Source organism: Maniola hyperantus, chromosome 17, assembly GCF_902806685.2.
Source record: "Maniola hyperantus chromosome 17, iAphHyp1.2, whole genome shotgun sequence".
Lineage (NCBI taxonomy): Eukaryota > Metazoa > Arthropoda > Insecta > Lepidoptera > Nymphalidae > Maniola > Maniola hyperantus.
Genome location: NC_048552.1, coordinates 3,183,427 through 3,194,196, shown reverse-complemented (window position 1 = coordinate 3,194,196; position 10,770 = coordinate 3,183,427).

Sequence of the window (10,770 nt, the reverse complement as noted above, 5' to 3'; positions counted from 1 at the left end):
ACAGACGGACGGGTGTTGAAAATTAATGTCAAAACATGTTAATTTAATTGTTGTTTCATGTTTAATTATTATTTGTTTAAAAATAAAATTAACAATATTATAGGGGAAAACGTAACCCTTATAGGATCACTTTGTTGTCTGTCTGTCAAGAAACCTACAGTGTACTTTCCGTTGACCTAGAATCATAAAATTTGGCAAGTAGGTAGCCTTATATCTGGCATAGGGGAAAAATCTGAAAATCGTGAATTTGAGGTTACATCACACAAAAAAAAATTAAATTGTGGTCATAAACTAATAATTAGTTTTTTCAATTTTCGAAGTATATATAGATAACTATATCAAGTGGGGTATCATATGAAAGGGCTTCACCTGTGCATTCTAAAACAGATTTTTATTTATTTTTATGCATCATAGTTTTTCAATTATCTATATGAATCAATCAACACGGTTGATGGTGGAGAAGTCGATCCATAAAATGCTATCTGAAATAAAATAAAAATGTTTATCATGGTTTATTTTCTCCTAATCTTCATTATTACATAGTTTTCATTATTATGTAGTTATTTAGACGGTGAACGTGATTTTTGCACGGGTATAGATAAAGACCTGGAGTGTGATATAGGCTACTTTTTATCCCGGAAAAGCAAAGAGTTCCCACGGGATTTTTTAAAACTAAATCCACGCGGACGAAGTCGCGGGCATCCTCTAGTATACTATAAAAGGAAAAGGTGGCCTTCCCTAAAGAGCGCCACCACACCCGGTCCTCAGCCTTCCTCATCTACATGCTGCTACATCTATGTGCTGATACAATGTACTATAATACGGGACCTGGATATGGAGATCTTAATAAAACCGCTTGTTTTAATTAAAAAATCTGTTTTATACCCAAAACATTTTATTTTTTTGTATCATAAAGAACGTAATTACAGTCATCGAAAGATAAACAATATGTTCTACTTTAAATATTTTACTATTTCAGCGTTTAGCTCTTTGTAATATCTTTTTTGCAGAGATATAGAGAGACGCGGTTTTTCCATAGATGTGCTTGGCGTTGTTACCGTGGGAGGCATGGGCGGTTTTGTGGCTGCCGTAGATGTTAGTGGTTTTACGGTAGCAGACGCCTCCGTGGTAGTAGTTTTAGTAATGGACGCTTCTGTGGTAGTAGTTTTTGTAGCGGGTGCATCCGTGATAGTAGTTGTTGTTGATGCTTTACTAGTAGTAGTTTGTTCATTTTTATATATCACACATAAATCTTCGTCAAACGATGGAGCAATGTATCGGAATGAATCAATCAACACGGTTGATGATAAAGGACCCGCTCCATGAAATACCACCTGAAATAAAATAAAATATTTAATATGGTTTATTTTCTCCTAATCTTTGTATAAACATGACATATTTTTTATACTTATAAAAAAAGTTTTTCCGTCTAGCTGTTCATTCCCCACCCATTCACGCATTTTTAATACGATTGAATTAAAATTTTGTACAGTTATTGTTGGGGCTTGTGAAAAGGTTTTGCCATAGTACTATCAACTTCTACAATACACGGTGACAAGAAATTCGCTTGAAATCTAAACTTGTATTTATATTACTAACCATTTTGTGGCACTGAATGTAACAAAAAAATTTAATTGAATATACTTACAATATCATAAAAAATAAAAATGAAAAAATAAAAAAACTGTGCGAGTCGGACTCGCACACGAAGGGTTCCGTACCATCGTACAAGATACCAATCTACTTATAATTTTTTTAATTTGCATGGCAGCCATTTTGTAATTGGCCATCTTGGGTTTTTATAATTATTTTGTTGTTATAGCCGCAATAAAAATACTTATGATTGATAATACTGTGAAAATTGCAACTCTCTACCTAATACGGTTCATATACCTAATAACCCGCTGACAGACTGACAGACGGACGGACGGACGGACTGCGGAGACTTAGTAATAGGGTCCCCTTAGCAGCCTTCGGGTACTTAACCCTAATAAAGAAAAAGTATAGGAAATTAATCTTAAAAATATTATAAAAGGAAAAGGTGACTGACTGACTGACTGATCTATCGACGCACATCACAAAATACTGAACGGATCGGGCTGAAATTTGGCATACAGATAGCTATGATGACGTAGGCATCTGCTAAGAAAGGATTTTTGAAAAATCAACCCCTAAAAGGGTGAAATAGGGGTTTGAAATTTGAGTAGTCCACGAGGACGAAGTCGCGAGCATAAGCTAGTTCATTGATAAAACCTAAATATACACTTACGTAACCTTCAAAATTGTTAGATCCGGGGATGTCAAATCTTAATGTTTGCCACCCAGTATCCATGTGATTACCCCAAACAAAATAAGTAGCAACATGCTGATCATTTCCTCCAGCGCCGTGTTGGTAAATTAAAGCGTATGCTAACGCAGAAGCACTATCTGTCGAAGCATATCTATTGACTTCTAAAGTCCCACCTCCAGTCATTGGGAATATATAAGATGTTATGCATGACCACGTTGTCTGATATGATCTGATGGAGCGAGTACTTCTTGGATGAGGACTTTTAATAGTCGTAGATGAATATAGCCGGTTAATCCACATGGTGGCCCCAGCGCATACCCTAGCAGTGTTATTGAAGTTGTTTTCGAAGCCATTCTCGAAATCCTCAGTCACACAGTCCTTACAGAGCACAACATTGCAAACAAGCAGCAACAAAAAGCAATAACGGTACATCATAAAAAGGAAATCTCAGACTTCCCTAATAATATTTGGATTAACACTATATTGTTTATTTCAAATTCAGTGTTTATATCAGTTTAAAATATTGATTTAAAGCTGGTGGCGATAATTTTAATGATAAGGTGATTAAGGAAAATTTAAGGTGATTAAAGTTGCGTTATGAGCGGTGATAGCCAAGTGGTTAAGACATCAACCTCCTATTTGACAGGTCAGGGGTTCGATCCCAGCCACACACCTCTACTTTTCGGAGTTATATTATATGCGTTTTAATCAATTAAACATCAATTGCTTTAACGATGAAAGAAAACGTCGTGAGGAAACCTACATGCCTTAGTTTATGATAGTTCTAATAAGTTAAGTGATTTTGTAAAGTGGTGATAATAATTTAAAAAATACCCGGCTGAGTTTGTTGTGGGCTCTTCTCAGACCTGGGCGCGTTTGGAACCCTCGTAGCTTTAGTTTTAAGTTCGCGTAAAAAGTATCACCACTAGGTATATCATCTTACAAATCCAACAACCAACCATCAAAAAGTGTAATTTATTACCGCAGATGAGTGAATAATATTTATTACCTACTAGCTGATGCTCGCGACTTCGTCCGCGTGGATTCTCCTCTCTCTCTCTCTCTCTGAGAACTCTTTGATTTTCCGGGATAAGAAGCGTTTAGCTCTTTGTAATATTTTTTTTGCAGAGATATAGAGAGACGCGGTTTTTCCATAGATGTGCTTGGCGTTGTTACCGTGGTAGGCACGGGCGGTTTTGTGGCTGCCGTAGATATTGGTGGTTTTTCGGTAGCAGAAGCTTCCGTGGTAGTAGTTTTGGTAATGGTCGCTTCTGTGGTAGTAGTTTTTGTAGCGGCTGCATCCGTGGTAGTAGTTGTTGTTGGTGGTTTACTAGTAGTAGTTTGTTCATCTTTATATATCACACATAAATCTTCTTCAAACGATGGAGCAATGTATCGGAATGAATCAATCAACACTGTTGATGGTGGAGAAGTCGACCCATAAAATGCTATCTGAAATAAAATAAAAATGTTTATCATGGTTTATTTTCTCCTAATCTTCATTATTATATAGTTTTCATTATTATGTAGTTATTTAGACGGTGAACGTGATTTTTGCATGGGTATAGATAAAGACCTGGAGTGTGACATAGGCTACTTTTTATCCCGGGAAATCAAAGAGTTCCCACGGGATTTTTAAAAAACCTAATTTCACGCGAACGAAGTCGCGGGCATCAGCTAGTTCATTATATAATTGGTGAATTCTAAATACACTTACGTAACCTTCAAAACTGTTAGATCCGGGGATGAGATATCTTACTGTTTGCCACCCGGGCACCGAGTGATCACTCCTGACGAACCAAGTGACAACATGTTGATCAGTTCCGTGATGGTAAATTAAAGCATATGTGAAACCAGCATTTATTTCGATAGCATAGCTATTGACTTCTAAAATACCACCTCCAGTTATTGTGAATTTAAACGATGTCATACATGACCAAGGTGACTGTGCTGTGATAGAACGAGTACTTCTTGGACGAGGACTTTTCACATTCAATGATGAATAGTCCTTGATATTCCACGTATGGTGCCCAACGCCCAAATTGAAGACACGTGCTCGTCGATGCAGGTGTTACATTCTTTTCATATTTTACTATATTCTGATTTCTGTCTACTTGTATGTGGTTTAGAGACGCCAAACTATCGCTAAAGTAATGAGTTTGGGGTCTTAACAGGTTTTTAGCGGTTTTTAACCTGTGGGCACTGTGATTTTCGGGCCTATGTAAAGTCAGGGTATAAGCTATCTCAATTCCAAATTTCAATCGAATCTGTGGTGTGATATACTAATTAAAATAATAAACACAATAAACATAAAATAAAATAAACATAAATTAGAGTCAATATTTTTAAAAATATTACATTACTTATATATTTATACAAATCAAATTACCACCGGCTCCTTAGCTATGTAATGCCCGAAAGACTGTCATAAGGGATTATATTTTTTTTTGCCTAATCCATACTGTGGTTTAATATAGATAGGTAACTATATAAATTCATTTATCTACGCTTATATTTTAAAATTCTGATTATGAAATCAAAATGTGTCACATATTGACCTACCTACTTATTCACGTACATCTATAATATAAAAACCGGCCAAGTGCGAGTCAGGCTCGCGCAATGAGGGTTCCGTACTACAGTCGTATTTTTTCTACATTTTGCACGATAGTTCAAAAACTATGATGCATAAAATAAATAAAAATCTGTTTTAGAATGTACAGGGGAAGACCTTTCATATGATATCCCACTTGATATAGTCACTCACTTCGAAAGTTGAAAATAATAATTATTAGTTCATGACCACAATTTAATTTTTTTTGTGTGATCTAACCCTAAATTCACGGTTTTCAGATTTTTCCCCAAATGTCAGCTATAAGATCTACCTACCTGCCAAATTTCATGATTCTAGGTCAACGGGAAGTACCCTGTAGGTTTCTTGACAGACAGACAGACAGACAGACAACAAAGTGATCCTATAAAGGTTCGTACGCACCTGAGCGGCGCGGCGCGGCGCTTCAGTGAGCTTCACGTCGCGGCACAGAGCTTCAAAATATCATTTCTATCATTTTGTATGGCGCATATCGCACTAGAGCGGCGCGGCGCGGCGCTTCACCGCGCGTTGCCGCGCGGCACGGCTGGAGAGAATATTTTGAAGCGCACTGAAGCGACGCGCAGTGCAGTGACGCTAGTGCGACACACCCAGCGGCGCGGCGCGGCGCTTCAGTATGCGTACGTCGCTCGAATAAGATACACGCGCATCTTGTTAGGTATTTAAAGTACAGGCAAGAATCGGCAAGATAGACCTCAAAATAAATAACGTAGGTTTAATTTTTGACACATGACGTGTTCCTCATGCTCTTAGAAGTATATCCTCAAAGGTCCCAACCCCTAGGATGTCGGCTTCCCCCCTTCCCAGTGTCTAAATGTATAAATGTCTCTCCGAGCGTTATGAGAAAACATCAATGGTAAAAATAATCCTGATTAAATAACTATAATATATTATGTACATATTATACCTACCTACTTCATCTAGGTAGAATTAATAGTTTCGGAAATATGCCTACCTATTGTTGTACTTGTATTTATATTATACTAGCTTATGCCCGCGACGTCGTCCGCGTGGACTACACAAATCTCGAACCCCTATTTTACCCCCTTAGGGGTTGAATTTTCATAAATCCCTTTTTAGCGGATGTCTACGTCATATTAGCTAGTTAGCTAGCCAGCATGCCAAATTTCAGCCCGATCCGTCAAGTAGTTTGAGCTGTGCGTTGATAGATCAGTCAGTCAGTCACCTTTTTCTTTTATATAGGTATTTAGATATAATATGTACCTGTGTTTACCTGCCTATTTTATATATTCTATTGCACATAAAACAAAGACATTTTGCGAAAATGCTTTTTCTAATGTAATTTCCACAGAACCTAAGTGTAGGCAACACAGAAAACCTGCCATCTGTCACCCGTGAGTGGAGGTGTGACAGTGGTAGCGGCGTCGGACGGACGCAGCGAGAGAAAAAGATGGACGAGATAAAAGTAATTAAGCGAGATATAAGTACTAGGTGATTAATTAAGCTAGATATAAACTAAGTGGATGTTACAAGTGTACCTGAATATAAGACTGTGGACATCGGAACTGCGTTTGATTCATATTAGGGTCATCCCAAGACTAATAAACCCGGATTGGAGGTTAAGTTGTTTATATCAGAAGATTGGATGTGATTCATGCCCAAAAATGCGGGTCTATCCTGGAAGATGTTAAAAGTGCCTGTACAAGACGCATAGCAACATATTTATTAGGTACTTATATCGGAAATTATATGAAGAAACCTACCTGAACGAATAACAAAGTGAATATGAATATATACAAACTGCAATGGTGCTACACTATTACTTTGGGAGTACTTGAGTAGACCTGTGTCGAGTTGGAGGACTTGTCTCCAACGCAACTACTCAAGAGATTGGTTTGAGGAAAGCACCTTGCACTGTCTGGAACAAGCAGAAGTACGTAGGTCGATGGGTCCAATGCATCCATTGGTTGTATTGAAAGCGGTGAATCTGTGTACTTACCTTCTTACAGTGGATGTTCATTAAAGCATGGGTGAATATTAAGAGTGCCTAATGTTAGATTACTGCATCAAAATACCTAAGTAGGTATTTGATAAGTTACAATATTACCAATTGATACTTTTAGAACAGAGTAAGTGAAGGCTATAATTATTAATAGTAAGTAGATATCAGCATTATGACTTATTTGAGAGTTCAAAGTAAGGGATTATAGTTTTGTTCTGACCGCTTTAATGGATTATTATGTAGGGACATACCTAGCCCAAGATTTGATCTATGAAGTTATAAGTAGTATTAGTATTAATTTCAAGACTGGATGCAACGCACCGTAGTACTAACACCTTGTATTTTAAAATCGAAATAAGGTAATAAGTGATATGAAATACTTTAAACCAAATAGGCACCTACCTATATTAAAGTAGAATCAAGAAAACAATTAGATTATTATGTAGGTAAGTACTTGATACATGAGCTAGTGTAGAAATATAAAAAATAGAGTTTATTTGCTAGAATGTGGTACAATTTGGTCTTAAATCTGTTTTGATCTAACACATTCAACCAATAACTGAGTGTGCAAATTATTACCTATAGTACAATATCATAGCATAATAAAATGTGAAAATTTAGAATGAATATCTACTTAACTTTATCTATCTAGGAAGTAATGTTAACAATATAATTTTATTCAAGTCTTAATTTAAATCATTCAACAATCATTTTAAAAAAAGAAATATGTACATGTGCTTTAGTTAAAAATAGAAATAATAATCTTACAATAACAACGGTCATATCTACATCAATGGGTCAATCAATGGTTTTAGTGCAAAATTTGGGTTATATACAGGGGTCTGATATAATCAAGTAGGTATGTACTTGATACTGGTGTCACTTAAATGAAATATTTCCGAGATTATTCAACTGTTACCATTTTTTTCATGTTTTGACAACTTTTCTGATGATGTCCACGACCCTGTGACCCCGACTTGACGATGAGGTCGACGAATGTGAGATGAACAAGTGGTTTTGGCCTGCATCTGTGGTGGAGAAGTGCACATAACCTTCAAGTTGTGATTGGAAGCAGTCATGTACCTGCATGGATCGGATAAGAACACAGTAACTCTTGGTGTGAGGCCTGTTGTAATGATACAAAAGAAAAAAAAGCCATCCCGGCCTGCCTCATTATGATGGAGGCTGTAACCTCAAGGTATTGTTATGTAATACAGTAATAAGAAGGTAAGAAACATCTGAATACTACTATGGTTAATTGAGGCAAATCTAGTTTACCTAGTAACTAAAATAAAGTCTTAAAACTTTGAATTGAATAGTCTCAATATGAGTAGTTATTCTTCTTTAATTAAATAATTACATACTTAACTATACACATAGTAATATTTTAGTACAATTTAAGGATAGAATGCCTGAAATATGTGTCAGGTGCATGTGTTTTCATTACCTACCATTTAATGTAAGATTTTTGGATTTGGGTCTATGGTAGGCATGGTATGGTTGTGAGAATGATAGACAGTGATAGGGAGACTAATAGAGTCGATTGCCAGATGCACCCATTGAATACCTATCTACCGACTGAATAGTCTGTATTATGTACTGACAGACATAGATCAACCCGCAGGCCCTGCATAATCAAATATGATTTGAGTTCTCTACTAAGCTACTACTGGACATAAAGAAAAGATTTTGGAAAATTAGACCTGGGGTGGATCAGCTAATAAATAATTAATTGGTCCACTAGATAAAGTAGGTAACATTGAACCTATTTTGAATCTGTAGGTTTACTTATTCGACCAAATTAGAGTTATTAGATTACTTTGAATACCTAGTAAGTATAGGGTATGAAATATCAGGTTTGAATTAATCTAACTATGTACATACCAGAAACAGAAAGACATACAACACTCATGCTCACGAAAGTAGCCATGTGGATGTTGGAATTTTATTTGATTCTTATACCAATAAAATTTATATTAAGTGCTAGTATGTACTTTTGTTCCGTTTGCTCACCCTTGTGGAAATTATAAATTACATTTGCTGCAACCACCATTTAAGGAGAGGTGAGGTTATGAAAGGAAAATGAATTGAATCATTATTATATTAACCTAAAGTGAATTTAACTGATCAGATCAGATGAAAATAAATAAATGGACTTGAATTAAAATATTTATTTATCAGCATAACAGTGGTTCTTTCAAATGTTCTTAGAGTTTTATAATTAAAAAAGGTAAAATTATGTGAGCTATCACATTCATATAAAGTCACTAGTAGCTGACATCCTCTTATACTAATAGATGACATGCATTCGTGATTTTTAGAATTTGGAAAATAAAAATAATAATAAAATAAAAACACGTTTCCACTTCTCATGCTCGTAAGGTTCTATTTTACGCAGGCTATAAGAGGACTAAAGTGCGTTTCATGCTGTTATACACAAGGTATTTAGAGGTAAACAACAGTCTCTCTGAATGACATATGGATGAGAAAGAATTTATGTAATTTCTATGGTGCCAGTGAACTTTTGCACTTGTATTGAGGTTGCGACCTATACCTACCTACAAACTCATTACAGCACCCTCATTTAATCCCTACTCTTTTCGGTCAATCTATAGATATGTACTTATAGTAATATTATATTGTTACATTTCCTCGCAATCGAAGTGAAAATCAGTGTTTATAACTCGGCTCAAGTGGCTTGTTTGGTGCCCTTGTTGTACAATCTGCTTTCATAAATCAAAGCCTTTAGGTACTTACTACCTCGGAAAAACACACACTGAACAACAGGTTAACTACCAAGTACATCATATTTACTGTTGTTATTATTGGATTGGCTTACCAACTTAATAGATGATACTATCTGCTGTAATAATAGAAATTAGAAAGAAATACTAAGTTACGAAGTTCAATTTTTATGTACGAGTAAAGGAAACTTTAAAACATGTGTCTCTAATAACAAAAGAGAGTTACGAAGGTGTTATTAAATGAAGCGGCAATGACTGTGGCAATGTTATGTATAACAGGGTCTGGATTGTTGTATTTCTTTATATAGCCTACTAACACATAATTTTATCATATCGTTGTTTCTCGGGTATAAATAATGCACGAATAATTCGATCTCTGACTTAGGTTTAGATCTGAAATAAGAAATGAAATTGTCAGTATACAGAGAAGTGTAAATCTTAACCTTGCAAGCCCCATCGGATAAATAGTGGAGAAACGGATTCCCTACCTTTACTGCCCAAATTTTGACTAGCTATTTGACTTTGGAAAAAGGAGCTTATGAGATGCATATTTTTACTAAATAAATAAATTATTAATATAATTATTATAAACAAAAGACGGATTTGTCTCTTGTGTGTGTGCCCTTAAATTATATTAAAATTTCAAACGAGTTGCACAATTATTATCACCTGCAGACATTACACGTAGGGCGATTGTCTAAAACCTGCATCAATCATTATTGTTCTGATTGGCTGAATTTGTGCGATTCTTGTTGCAACAATGCATTGTGGCCAATAGTGAGCGAGCATTAACCAATCAGAGATGATTGCGATCGTGACATTGTAGCTGTCAAACAACCGCGGTAGAGCCCACGGTGAACTAAAGATGTTTACTACTGTAGATACTCCACAAATAGTTGAGAATATCGATTTGAGTGTTGAAATCAATAGTCTCGATAACTAGTCTTTCAAATCATTAATCAAATTACTGAAAGCCATAAAGCAAATTAAGAAGAAGATTAATCAAATGAGATATTAAGGGAGCAAACACTTAGCGGGTTTGCCATAAACGTTGACACTATAATATTCATTCTATTGACTGTACACAAATAATCGCTTCTGGTGGCTGTCTTGGGGAAGCTAATAAAAAAAATGGTGTTTAATATTGTTATGATATAACGTG